This window comes from Channa argus, chromosome 6 (assembly GCF_033026475.1).
Source record: "Channa argus isolate prfri chromosome 6, Channa argus male v1.0, whole genome shotgun sequence".
Classification (NCBI taxonomy): domain Eukaryota; kingdom Metazoa; phylum Chordata; class Actinopteri; order Anabantiformes; family Channidae; genus Channa; species Channa argus.
Genome location: NC_090202.1, coordinates 24,535,757 through 24,550,172, shown reverse-complemented (window position 1 = coordinate 24,550,172; position 14,416 = coordinate 24,535,757). Strand labels below are relative to the sequence as shown.

At 38.5% G+C, this 14,416-nt stretch overlaps 1 protein-coding gene across 5 annotated transcripts in view; it reads left to right on the top strand.

Annotated features, from left to right (window-relative positions):
- The first annotated feature begins 216 nt into the window (after positions 1-216).
- Positions 217-14,416, top strand: part of cntn5 (contactin 5) — a 91,248-nt gene continuing 77,048 nt past the window's right edge. Inside the window, exons 1-3 of one of the 5 annotated variants that reach the window (XM_067508443.1) lie at positions 218-765; positions 6,228-6,359; positions 7,998-8,095. The gene's annotated coding sequence lies outside the window, so the exon portion shown is untranslated. Of the gene's footprint in view, positions 766-6,227; positions 6,360-7,997; positions 8,096-14,416 lie in introns of all 5 variants that reach the window. The other 4 variants (XM_067508444.1, XM_067508446.1, XM_067508445.1 and 1 more) reach the window with 4 other exon arrangements.

The window sequence follows — 14,416 nt, the reverse complement described above, 5'->3', positions numbered from 1 at the left end:
TTTTTCGCATTAAAGGGATATTTTTGGCATTAAATTTCTTAAACCCCTTTTTTAATATTTCTTACCCTTTTTTAAAATTTCAAACCAGTGTGTTAAAATATATTTCGTTATCTAAGTAGACCCGTTCTAATATGCTTATATACAGTATTTTAGAACTAGTCTCTATCTCTCCATCTATGTATCTATCTATATACACACGCATGCCACTTTTTTTGCGTGCAACTTTTATCATACTCTTATAATGAAATCAGCTTTTTTCATGGGAAACAGGATAACTACAACGTTACACAATGGGAGAAACTGAGACGATGCCACTCCTTATAACTAACTGAGGGCCACCGTTTTCTTTTTTTTTCCTCGGCACCAGTGAGACGGGATGCTGAGCTGCAGAGCCGGCTGCAGCGGTGGAGGCTGGCTGTGAGGAGACCAGACCAAAAAGCTCCGTCCACCTCGAGGCACATCACCCGCAGAAAGCTCCCTGAAACAGGAAGACAATGTTTGCCAGTTGAGGGTGGAAGAGCTGAACGCCGAAAGAAAGACATCTATGATTTCAATGTTTTAATTGAGGATGTACTGCTTACGCTCGCTAACCAGATAGAGCGGAAGAGACGTGGATCCGGACTTCACTGGATTTTCGAAACACCGCTGCCATTCCGCCGTTTGGGTCGGGTTGGCAAGACACACCGCGGCGGTCACCACAGCCGGATCATCTGGCAGCGAAAAGGGGGGAAAAAGTGAGACGAGGAAAGAGCGTTTCGTGTTTCCGTGAGTAAAAACTATTGTACTTTGGTGTTTTCATTTGTTTTTGTTCAGCTCGTACCGGAGCTGCAGCCCTGGGACTGAAATGCAGGGTGTTGAGAGAGACACACAGAGAGAGACAAGTTCTGCTGACAACGCTTAGATCATATTCACGAGAAAATGCTTTAAAAGCATCTCAAGCGTGTTGAAAGGTGTAATTTAGTTAGAAATTTAAGGTGTGCTCATGTGGTTTGGATTGACAACCTCCTGTGCTTCAGGTTGAGTTATTTGTCCCACTTGTTTTATTAAGTTCAGCCAGAATAGAGTCAGAATTAACCGTGTGTGTGTCAAGATGCGCAAACGCACAACAAAGAGTCCTAATGAGACACCTAAGCTCACGATTATGCTACAAGTTGGATGACATGAAATTTCCAAATGTGTCCCACACTGAGTCCTCAACAGCCTGGGAAGGAGAGACACTTTGGACACTGAAGTGGGTTTGATGGGAGCTCAAAGGGACGTGTGAAAATATTTAGCAAAGGGAGAGAGCCCTCCTTTGAAAGGTGGAGGCAGCTCCTTTTGTTTTTAGCAGTGCATCTTCAGGTTAGCAGAGCAGGAGGCTTCCAACACACCACTTACCACACAAGTAGACCCGGAGGAATGATCTAATCAGAGATATTCAAATTTCCCACAGTCTAATTTTGCAGCTTTGCTGCCGTTGAATGTTTGGTATATAATACTGTCATCTGACTCCGCTGGTGACAGGGGGTGTATTGTGGCTTTACCACTCACCGACTCTTGTTCGATCCTATCGATTTGCCTGGTGTTTGGAGGATGCGCAGAGAGCATGTTACATGTGAAGCCATTACTCAATTAGGAATATTATTTCCAATGGTTTCGTTAGTTTGCGTGACTTTCTCTTCAGTGACAGCAATTAACGGTGGTGGCAGATGGACTGAAGTCTGTAAGAGAAAAAGACAGTCTTTAAACGTACGTCTGCTGTCAGTAAATCCTTCTGCTGCTGGGGCTTTTCTTTATTGTTAATGCAGGTCCAAAAGGACACGCTAGATGCAGCTGCCCGCTATTTTAAAGCAGGTTACTAATAATAATCGGAATTCTGGAATATTGAAGCCGTGAGCCATGGACTAGCTTCCCCTTCTAAAAATACACAAACTGCCTCATGTTCAAATATCATAATACTTTAAAACTGCTGCTAAAACCTTTATGATGCTCAGAATTTACATGTGACGCAAGTTGAGTTACATACCATATGGTGCGAGTGTGTGGATGTTTGTGTTTTTAAGTAAAAGTGGGTTATTAACAGAGAAGGTGGCAAAAAGTGCAATGTCAGTCACATTCTTGGACAGACTGTGAGGTCAGCACATATATCTCCAACTGTTACTCCAATATACTGTATTGTACTGTATATAACTGCAATCAATATTCAATTGGGCTTCGACGTAAAGAAATTCTTGCGATTCAGCGAAATCATCCGGCTGTTTGTATACCTACCCTGGATGCCCTCTGGACTTATTTCCGTTCAACTAGCAGTTTCCCAGTACAGGCAGGGACCGTTTTTAAATGTAATGAGTGAATTTGAGGCTGTTTGAATTCAGTGTTCAATTCTAAAGTGGATGTCACCTGTAAGACTGTAAATCAGTGAAATTATAATATGATCTGCATCGTAACCTTATGCGACCATGGGTTCCTGTTAGTGTTTTACAATGTCCATTAAGACCTAATGATGGGAGCCTAACTTGAAGGCATGCTCGTGATTTCAAATGGGCTATAATGTCCCATAATATTAATAATAAAAAAAACTATATATATATATTTCATAAGGCCTAATGATTGCTTGAATGATTGTCATATCAGGCCGCGCCACCACTTAGTTTAATTTCCTGAGATCATCTAAAATGGCTCGTCTCACCAAGAGGCGTATAGTCAAAGTTGCCAGACACAGTCCTAATCAAAAGGAGCTTCACCTGTGTGTCAGGGGAATAGATAGACGGAAGGAAGGAACAGCTGTGCCTGTTTCTGTTGGCACAAATTAGAGGTTACCGCCATCCTTATAAGATGTAAATGCGCTTGCAATACATGCTTTAGATGTTTGTCTATCCACTTGAGGGCAGGTGCGAGATGAAATGCTAATTAGCAAATGGGCTAACCCTGATGGAAATGGAATGTGTCTTGAAGTTACCGCTGTCCTCGCCTCTTAAATGAAATGATTATTGACACGGGCCAACAGACTTTTGTTTAGGGTATAGCTAATTGAAAATGACAACTTTGATGAAGCTAAGCCCTAGAGACATTTAAAAAAATAAAAAAAAAAACATATCAGCTTTGACAAGAGAGGCTAGTGATAGAAACTGTCTCACCAAGACAATGCACCCAAGGGAGTTTAGTTTTTCACTGGCTAATCCAAGATAAAATAAAATAAAGTGAAAATGGACAAAAATGTCTTGCAAATCACAGGTACTCAGAATGAAGAGTGTTTTCTGTTTGTTTTGTTTTTTTGTGTGTATATATGATGTGAGCAAACATATTCAAAGACAGTGATGTGCTATCGCACCGTATAGTTCAGTATATGGAGCTTTGGTAGCTTTTCTTACACAGTGTCAAAAGTGAAGCTAGGAAGTGCTGGGAAATTGCTGTGCATCCTGAAATCGGTAAACAACGTGTTTTTCAGAGCCCAGGGAATACAAGGGTGTAATTTTGTTCTCAAAACACAACAGTGACTAACAATCCAGGTCCAGGGCGCGTTTCCCTGGTAAGATTTGAAATGACATGCATTTCTCAGATTAAAGAAATGTTGGTAATCGTGACAGTAGCACACTCCTCCTTGGCTGCCTTCCTATCCAGCACTTTGTTTGTAAGGCAGGCCCACTGGTCTTGCAGAGCCTGGAAGACAAACTTCCCTCAGGACGCATCTGACAACTTAATTCATGTAATTGCTTAGAAGCATGTGCGTTAGAAACACTGTCTTTCAGCACCCTATTCCACTTGTCACCGTTCTGAATGACTTGAATTTGATGTCCAGTGAGTCAAACAGACACGCCGATGTTGTCTCACTAAAGCACGCGTCCGCTACTAAACAAGTACCCTTAATTTGATTAGTGTTCTATCTCTCCTATGGAAAACTGCTGCAACCTAATGTGTTCGTTTCACATTTTGGTAGTGCTCTGATCTTGCTCTTTTGATGCAGCTGTCTGATTGTACAACAAATCCTTGCACCATGACAAATGTGTACATGCACAGTGTTAAGCAGTCATTTAATTAAGATGAGCAACATGACAGCATTGGTGTGTGGCCTCTCTCTCCTGATTTTTCTAGCTTGGTATTCCTTTGTTAGTTAGCGGCTGATCTAAATGGCTGAAATCACTTGTTTTGGTTAGCTAATGTGTCCCACAGCCTCAGGTTGGTTAATTATGTAGTCCCTTTATCTGTTTGTCTTTGTGCTGTCCTCATTGTGTTAACTTTGAGCAAGTCATCTGCACATACCTGCAGGCGTCCTCTGTGCTACTGTTTAAATGGGCGGTTGTGAAAATGGTAAACGTTGTTTATTGCATGCATTGAACAAGGCAATGCTTTTTAAATAGTGGTTGGCAATGAGAATATTGTTTGAAAGGACCAGAACGCAGCCTGTTTGCGACAAACATCACGTCACATCATTACAATATTTGCTCCCTATTTCAAACATTTAAAAAAGTCGCTGGACTGACACAGCGCACCTTTTCACTGTAGTATTTAAATTTGTGCAGCAGCAGCACACTTTACTCAAAGGATTAGAAGAAATCACATTGCTTGCGTGGAAATAGGTAGTGGGAGGTTTGATTTGTCTTAGGAAATAGTTTGTCAGTGAAGTGAACATCAAGTATTTGTGGAGATGGTATGGAGAGAGTAGTGATGATGGGGACGGTGGGGAATAGCCTGAGGATGGAGTGTTTTATAGTAGGCAGCTCCTGATTTTATGTGACAGTAAAGGGCCTTATCTACCAGGGCCATGATGAAGCACAACACTCTTTGATTTTTTATCTTCCAAATGTCTAACAATCTCATGCTCCAGACAGATTAGTAAGATGAAGGTGTAATCACGGGCTATGTGGTTTCAGAGGAGTCAAACACAGCCAAATACGGGGTCTAAGGCTATATCTGCATCGGGCTGATAATACAAATGAAAGATTAGCTGAAATTACTTTGTACCTTTGACCTTCAGGTTCAGGAAAGTCAAACAATATTTATCTTGTGATTTGATTATTTTTGCATTAATGACTGGTACAGTAGAAGACAGTAAATTGGATAATAAGGGCACATGCAAGATTTGTGATTAGACTTTACATGAACGAGTACATGAGCTAATCTTTGTCCAGTAGACATCTTTTAAATCTTTTTAGTCTGAACAGTGCGAGAGAGCGTTTGCCGTGCAGTCTCAGTGTTTATTTCTCCTTCGCATTACCTTAGACAGGGCATTGATCCCCTAAAGAATTGTTTAGAGGCAATTTTTTTACCCTGTTTAAAATTCACTAGAGCCCAAGCCTTTTTTATTTATTTTTTTTTTAACTCCTCTTTCTTTACTTCAGCTGGATCTCAATGTGCCAAACCTTCAAAGATGTGGAGAATGTTGACAGAAATCAAAGACATCTGGAGAGATGAATTAATAAATTTGTGGAGCATTTGTTATTATTCCTAATTATGTAGAAGTGCTTAATTTTTTTTATATTTTTCTTTAACCTTAATGAAACTGTCTGTGGTCCCCGTTAGTTATCAATCCTCATGCTAGCTCATTAATGTGAATTTACTTCTCAGCATCTAGACAAACTATGTCAGGGGAAAAAAAAAAACCCATCAATGCAAACCCTGTTATATAAGTGGGATTGTAAGAGTGGAAGCACCCGGAGTTACATTTTGTTTTGTGACAGACTGTTTATACACCATGCATGCCATTTAGACTGTAATGTCAGCTCTTTCAGAATGAAAAACAAAAATGAATCCATAAAAGTAACCCCTGAGGTCAAAATGCTATTCAACAGTTCTCAGATATTTTTTAGTCAAGGCCTTCCTAGTGCCCTCTAACTCATGGCGAGGCTACACAGTGATGTCTCTTGCAACCCAGTGGGCATTTTTGTAAAGCAGGCTGCAATGCTCTACCCTCAGAGCACAGGGGGGAGTGTTTTAGGGTCACCCTTCTTACAGTGCTAAGCCATGCGTCCTGCAGGCTCATGATGAGTTCCTACGTTCCACTCTCATGCCTGCTTTCTCCCGAGAGATGAAATGTGTATGGAGGTATCTGTCAGAATACTACTAACAAGCCGTGCTTGTGTGGTACCTCTCTGTTCATTCTCATGTGACAAACACTAGATTTATTCAACCCAAGTGAGGTAAATGTAATGTAATTTCCTCAATATCTGTCTGTTATGCTGTGGCATTGCAGTCCTCAGATGAATGGATAATGACTGATGTGATGTGCTTGATGTGCTGTTTTTCACCAGTGACTTTCTGACGAAACAAATCTTGGCATAAGGTGCCCGACCAACTTGAACGTGAACTGGAAGTATTCAGCAGAAGACAGCATCGTATTCTACACGAATACATCAGTATACAGAGTGTATGCATTAATGAAGGTGGGATGTAATACTGGTAAAATGTCCTCCAGTTATTAGGATGATGTGAAGCTTCATTAGGCATGGGGATAAAACGGAAGCACTGATGCATTTTAAGTGTAATAAATGAAAGAAAGTTCCACTGTGAGGTTTTTACTCAAAGCTACTATTGGGCGATGAATGCTGATGTTTGGTTTTACCCAGTTTCTTTAAAATCAGCTGTCACCTTGCTGTAACTTTGCGACAGAAGGGCTTTAGCAGTGATTTAGCATGCAAGCGACAATTAATGTTCAAATGAGACAAAGCCCTGTGGTCGTTTGTTCTGAATTTCTCTGACGTAATTGCAATATAATGCATGTTGACATTTTTAATTCACAAATCAAAGTTCAGTTTCCCTTGCAACGTCTTTCAAACGTATTAACTTTTTGAAAGAAAATGCAAAGGTAAACAAACTGAAGATTGGGTTGGAGGCTACTGGATTGTCTAATTTCCAGTAGCGTGGTAGCTCAGTAAATGTAATAGTTATTTATTGTAATGGTGGCTGGGGCAGCAAGGGGTGACAGAACAATGTTATGTGCACATGTGTAAATTGAAAAATGGAAATGCAGCCCGACATTAATAAAACAACAGGAACCATTTGAGGAAAAGGCTGTTAGGAAGCGCTCCAAACATTGACCTAACAGTAGTATGAAATTATTCAGCTTAATTCTTATCTGAGCCTTTGATAAGCAACTTTTAATTGGTAAACAACTAGAGGCTTGTCATTAATCAGCTGCTAAACAGAAAAGTACGGTGGTGTGGAAGAGGCACAAGTATTTGCTGGAACTAGTTCGTTTAATTAGTTGGGTTACAAAGGACGACTTTGTGGAATGATCTTAAATGGCTAAAAAGGTCATATTCCTCTTTCTGTTTGCTCAGAGTTGAGCATAATGTGTTATTACAAGGATCTAAAACAATTTTTTTTTCATGGCAAATTGTTATATTGTGTAGATTATTGACTCAGGGTTACTGACCATACAGCTGGCTGTTAGTTTCAGGTGATATCAGTGTGATATGAAAGTAAAACAAGGGTTTGGACGATCACGCGTCAGCCTACATCATTTGATTGCAAGTAGAGGATGTTTCACCGATTTCACCCAGGCATAAGTAGATCAATAGATTCACTGCCTGCTAGAAAATTATGAACAACATTGATTTTTGTCTCTCAACATAAGGATAATAGATAATAAAAAATATGCAGAGAGTCACATAATCTGCGTGTTTATCTGTCAGAGTGCTTTCAGTGGCTATTGCATGCAGAAATGTAAGCAGGGATAAATGTAATGACCCTTAGAACTTGTCATGACTTACCAGCTAAATGAAATGTATATTCTGATGTGCATGAATAGCACAGGTTTGCATTTTGTTAGTGAAACTCTTTGGGGGGTTTCAGGGTACAGATGTGCACAATTAAGTGTTGACTGAGGATTAGACTGGTAAAGACAATGTATAGTCTGTCTCACTTCTGATATCCACATATTCTTTTCAAGTAACCAGATGAAAATAAAGGCACTGTATTAAATATTGCAATGCAATTTATGGTACATTACAGGGCAAACAGAATTTCCCTGAAAATGTCAGACCATCAAGTCAGTGTTTCTCTCTAATTTGTCTTTACAGAGGATGCTCCTCTGCGCAGCAGTAGCCCAAACATATTTAAGACACGGAGAGTGAAATCATATTGAGATCCTTTTTGTTGATGTGCCTGAACTCTCACGGTGAGTTAAAGTTCAAATTATGTTTCTGGGGTAAAATGTCTCCCCTTTATGAATGCCCACCCAAAGACTAGATCCTTTGGCTACACACAGTACTGTTTTGATTGTCAATTTAAAGTCACATTAGCCAAATCCTCATGAGCTGCTGTGTTCTAAAAAAACAGCCAGAACAAGACTTGGGCTAAATCTTTTAAACTCCCCTTGATTATATTTGGTGTTTTTGTCTAATGTTCTCAATATCACATTTTTGGTCTAATGCATTTTAAATAGGTAAAAACGGATTGTTTTGTATTACAAAGGAAAAAGACTTGCGCGGATCATGTTTTCATATTTACAGTTTACAGTATAATTTGTTCATTACACTTAAGGATCATGGATGAAAGGAATTCATAAAATCAAAATCCCCACATCAGTTGCAAATGTTAACCAGCAAGCAGCATCGCTGTACTGTACATAAAAGAGATGAAGGCACTTGATCACCCATTGAGCTAGAAAGTGGAGACTGCATTCAAATAAACTGAGAATTAATTAAATCTATATATCTTTGCCACAAGCGCAGTACTGGACAGAATTCCACTGGCAATCAGCATGTGATACAGAAATGTTGCTGTTGTGCCCCAGTGTACACTACATACGTACAAATGTTTCTGTCACAACAACCTTCTATTACTGTGAGGAAAATAATTAAGAGAATGATCAAAGGCTTCTCTAAAAGCATCTTTACTAGCAGCTTCAGTTTTATGGGTCATACTATAGTTACCATAGCAACCAGTGTCCCTTGATTGGAGCAGGGGGAATCAGGTCACATTAATGCTATGTTAAATATGACCTTTACTTCACCACAAATCTAGTAGTTGGTGCGGTTTCCTCCTCCCAACCCACCACTCCATTTTGCCTCTAACGGCTTTTAATTGTCTGCATTTAGTCAGATACCATCATAAATGAAACCCATGAATTTTAATCAGGATTAAAAACATCTTTGCTAATTCACAGAGATTGCACCATCTAAAGCAAGATTTTCAAAAGGTACATTTGCACATGGATGTGCTTCCTTTTTCTCTTTGCCTTCAGTATGTGAGCGAGAAAGGAGTGATCATTGATAGTACTGTATATACAGTAACTCCACTGTACACTAATGATACGGTCATATCTTATTCAGCTGGCCTATATTTAAGATTTTGTAACATACTGGAGAGATGCACCTTGTAACTGTTAGCAGATAGTTTGAAATGTACTGTGTGTGGCACACTGTCACCTTGGTAAGGCAAAACTTACCGAGAGGTAAAAGCAGCACATCAAATTACAAGTTGAAAGTTTAATAACGGAGCCGTTGAAGTGACGCATTAGTCATGTGGTTATTTTATAGCCCAACAATAGCTTCTTGCTTTTTGCAATTGTATTTAGGCCAAAAAAACTATCATAAGCATCTGTTAACCACATGGTATAGATCATGCAATAATTCGAAAGCCAAAGGAGAAGAAGTCCCATTGCGTTTTTTGTTGGAGGAACTTCTAGGCTGTCCTTCAAAAATACATCTCTGAAATCTCTGGAGCATTTTATGATGTATACAGTGCTTCCCACAGGATTTTGTGGCAGTGTGGTGGGTTGATATCGGACCCTCCTAAGGGGTTTTGGGGAATGTAAGAATGAAAAGATAAATGGATCAGTCAGGTCCACTTTGGCAGCAAAATTAAAAGGCTAGATTTAGGAAGCACTGTGTACTGTTGTAAATAATACTCTAGTAGTACCTCTAGTATAGTCTAGTAGTAATTTTATAATAAATTCAATGCTTGCATAACTATAAATAGGGACATCACAAAACAGCTTATATGCTTATTTATTTTTAGAGGCACTGGGATACCTAAAAAATATTATCAGTTATTTTTACAACCCGAATCCAGTACTAAATTTCTTTATTTTGATTTAAGACTTTCTAAGATTCTCAGTAAAAATAGTAAATCTAAATGTAGGCGTGTAGAGTTTGGAGTGTGTGGACTTTGGTAGTACAACAACAAAAAACATCCTAATCTTGATTAAATATCTTTTTACACATCAACACCTACTACTGACTTTAACAGACTTTATTTTCCAATATTTGATTTGTTTTAAATCATAAAGGTCCTTACTCAAAAGTGCTGGGTCTAGCTGATGGGGGATCAGTTCCTTCACTGAACATTAGTCCACCCTTAATGTTCAGTGGCGTGACCTCATAAAGGATCTTTTTTTTTTGGCCTGTGATTAGTTAAAGTACTGCATTGTATTAACAGTACTTAGAGGTGACCGGCTGTTTGACAGTTTAACCAACAAGAACAATGATTACTGTCAGCTAATACGAGAATCTGCTAAAGTTGAAGTGTCAAAACGCCGGACAAGTCTACATGTTTGAAGATATGTGAAGTTTGCAAACAGGATGACTGATTGGGAGTGAGACATGTTGGCCAAAGCAAAGATGGGAAAACCCAATGTTTGGGATGTTTTATCTTATTATGCAAAGTGTGGTGGTGGGAATCAGACTATGGGGGGTCATTGAAACCTTTGATTCATTTTAAGTGGCCGTTGGTGCTTTTTTTTTTTTGCAAACATTGATGCACAAGTGGGTGCGTTAACTGTAGTGACCTGAGCTGTAGAGATCAAACAATGAGCCCCGAGACAGTCAACCTTTGTGCCATATCACATACTCATTAAATCTCAATTTTAAGCAGAGCTCATTTAAAGCGTAGTTATGTTGCACACAGACCGTGTGTTCTGTCGTTTCCTGTGAATAGGGACAAATTGAAGTGCTGATCTTCAGGTGCTCAAAATTGTTGTGTGCGTATCTGCAGCAAGGCCAACCCTCTGATTTTTCTAAACTATGTACAGTGTGCACAGATGTAATTTAGATGCTTGAAATATTTCCTATGTATGTAAATGTTCTATTTGATGCTCCACACACCTTTTTATATTCATGTTTGTTTGGATTCAAATTGTCTTTTTTTTTTTTTTTTTTTTTTTTTTTACATGCAACATTTGAAAGATGTCTTCATCCAAAAAAATCTGAACTTGGTCAACCAAAAGAAGATAACAGCAATATTCTGGGTTGGTGGTATGAGTGTGAAGATTAATTGATGCGTGTTGGAAAATAGATTTGAGTGACAGAGATACAGTGGCATTAATTGAAAGCTGCAGTTTCGTACCAAAGATGGGAAGAAAAAGGTGTCAGACTGAAAGATTCTTTGCAAGTTCCTTTGTAATTCTGTTTGTGAATAATTCAATCTTGAATTGTTCTGTACGATATTGTATTGTTAAAAAATGAGCTGTATCTTTTTTTTGTATTGAGTTTTAGACCATGTATCAAAACGCCTCTACCTCTCAAAATCTTTGAGAGGTAGAGATACGCACCATTAGGTGATGGGTAACTTACTATATGCTAATCACTGCTTGTACAAAAGCAATATTTTGACATGTTTTAAGATCAAATATTCTTATGTTTATATGTTATATTATAAATGTTTTTAGGGATTTTGGCCCAAGGTAGACTTACCTTGGGGTGTCATACTGTAAATGTATTTCATTTACAGATATCAAGCGCTTTGGAAATGTAATTCATGTTAGGCCGCATTGTATAATCTACAAATGTACAAAGCTTATCTTTTTATTGAGCATGGACAGATGTGGCCCAACAAGCCATTTAAGATGCAATAAATTCACCACGCTGCATGACCTGTCTGCCCTGCTTGGAATGAAACTGGATATTCATAAAGGGTTTTTGTTAACTTTATGAAGCATTGCCACCCGGTGCACTGAGACGAAAGTCTGCCATCAGGCCATCGCGTTATCTGTGGCCAATTAATGCTTGTCTCTTTTGCGGTGACACGATATTATCAACTGGCAATGTTAAGCTGAGTACGTACATAAATAATTGACATTTAATATGATATGGTTTTGTTTAAGACTGCTGTGTAAGCAGTTTCAGCTGAACTAGCTAATTAAGAGTATTCACGGTTTTGAGCAGTTTCTTTGTTCTAAATTAGTCTCTTTTCATATGAATCTAAAAAAAACTGTCCCATTAGCATATTGACGACTACATCGATGGTATAAGTTGAAATTATTGGACTGAATGGTTTGTGTTACATATTAGAGTCAGTGCAGTGTCAGCGTTATGTCCTTTTTTTTTTCTTTTTTTTTACAGCAGATGTTTTTCCCCCCCAAAATACCTACTCTGAATATAATGTAGCACCTGATGCTGAATGACATAGATGTGTATTCGTGTGGACTCTGGAAAGAGCCTGGCATTTACTGAAGCAGGTGCAGGAAGTAACACTGCAATTTAAAAGTGTAACATTTCTATTAACAGCATACTAACATCACAGTGGGTCGGCCATTTACTACAGCTGTCTCCAGCCGTCTTTGCTTGTTTCTGCACACACTTGTTTTCCTAACACGTTTTCTGCTTCTTCCAATCAATAATATAAATAATAAAAAATGTGGTATTTGGTAGTAGTGATGAAACCAAAGCTTTCTGAACCACTGAATCAGCATGAAGCATTTTCAAGCATTTGAAACACTTTGAAATGGCGAATCTGCCAAATTAATTCATTTATTTTACTTGGGAATTGGCAAAATAAATAATAAACAATGAATAAATAATGAAACTGTCATGTTCAATAAAATATGTATTATGACATTGGATTACTTGCACAAACAGGTCCTTGCCCGTTGTTAAAATACTGAACCTGTATCTAAAGTCCAAACGCATCCAAAAGCAGTCTTATCAAAACATCTGTGTTTTGATCTTTTCTCACAAATGTAGAGAAGCCAACTGAACCAACTGAAGTCACATCTCATGTTTCCTTTGTCTTTGTAGATCTCTTGTAAATGTCAAATTTAGATGACCCAAACAAATGCAAACGCCTTTTTAAGATTTCTTTCGAATTTAAAATGTAGACACATCCACACAAGGTTCCAAATGAATATTTTGGCAACATCTTTTGAAGATGTCTTGTAAAAGGGGAATTTATCCATCCACACACAGTTATGAGTTTTTATGGCATCTTTTCAGAACATTTTGTAGGCTGTGAAGTTGATTTGAGCATTGATTGGACATCTACAAAAGTTTACAAAACTACAAAAAATGTATTATCTGAACCGCTGCATGAGAAGAAATTTAAAAAACTGAAAACATCACATGTCTCTCCTACGTCAGTGGTTGTTGGGATTATACATTCATTTTCACTTTTCATGGTGCTAGAAGTGATGCTGGTTGTGCCAGAAAATTGAGAAGAGTAATATTATTATATCCATTAGAGATCCTCTGCTGTGAGTAATTACCATTAGACATCCTTTCTCCTTTTGTTAGGCTACAAAGAGAATGTCAAATTATCTGCCCGTTCCACCATCCTTTGGCTGTTGTGCCCTCTGGAAATGTATGTAGTGAAGGCCAAATAGCCTTGCCATTGCTGAAATTATGAAATTTATAGTGTGATTGGAGGTTTGAGGAAAGGTACAGTACTTAAGTCTACATCAGTGAGCATCTAGCCATCAGGTTTTTCCACTCAAGGCCATGCATACAGCCAGACATTAATTCAATATACCCTTTGCGATCCGAGTTTATATTAAGCTACTGTAAATGTTTTGGATTTTTATTTTAAGGACCACTGAGATTTCTGATGGCGTCAGATATCCAAACCAAAGGTCAAGTACGTTTTTGGCCACGCACATGTAGACGAGCAAACACAAGGCGCTACTCCAAAACTTTCTCCAACGCAAGCAGGTCTGTCAATTACATAATGGTGGAACCTAATTGGAAAAAGCATTGATGCCGATGCCATGTATTTTAGTACTGTATGTCTTGGCCCTGCAGATGTGTTCAGAATTTAGTTTGTTTTGCTACGTGTGTTGAATTTGCGATGTGATATGGATGTGTGCTCTTATGGGAATGTTTTTTTTAAAACTCCTGGGATATGAATGATCTTTAGAGCCTTGACTACAGTTGGACACCACTTGCATCAGTGGTTCTTATTTTACCAGATTTGACCAGTTAGATCAACAATAAACACAAAAATATTGGCATTTACTCGATGGAAGCAAAAGAATGGTGCGATACTATGTCCAATAAGCAGCGTGAATATGTTTAAAACATTTTCAGCTTACAACAGTGTTATTGCAGTGAAGCGAGTCTTAACATGATACACTACTTTGGTTTTAAAACACAAAGCTAAACAGAAGATGAGCCCTCTGTTTATGCTCATGAATCTAGTAAAGACCACATGTTTAAGATCCCTTGGGGAAATAGTCACCACTCTAAGACATGACAGACAGTCATAAACGACAAACAATAGAAGAGTG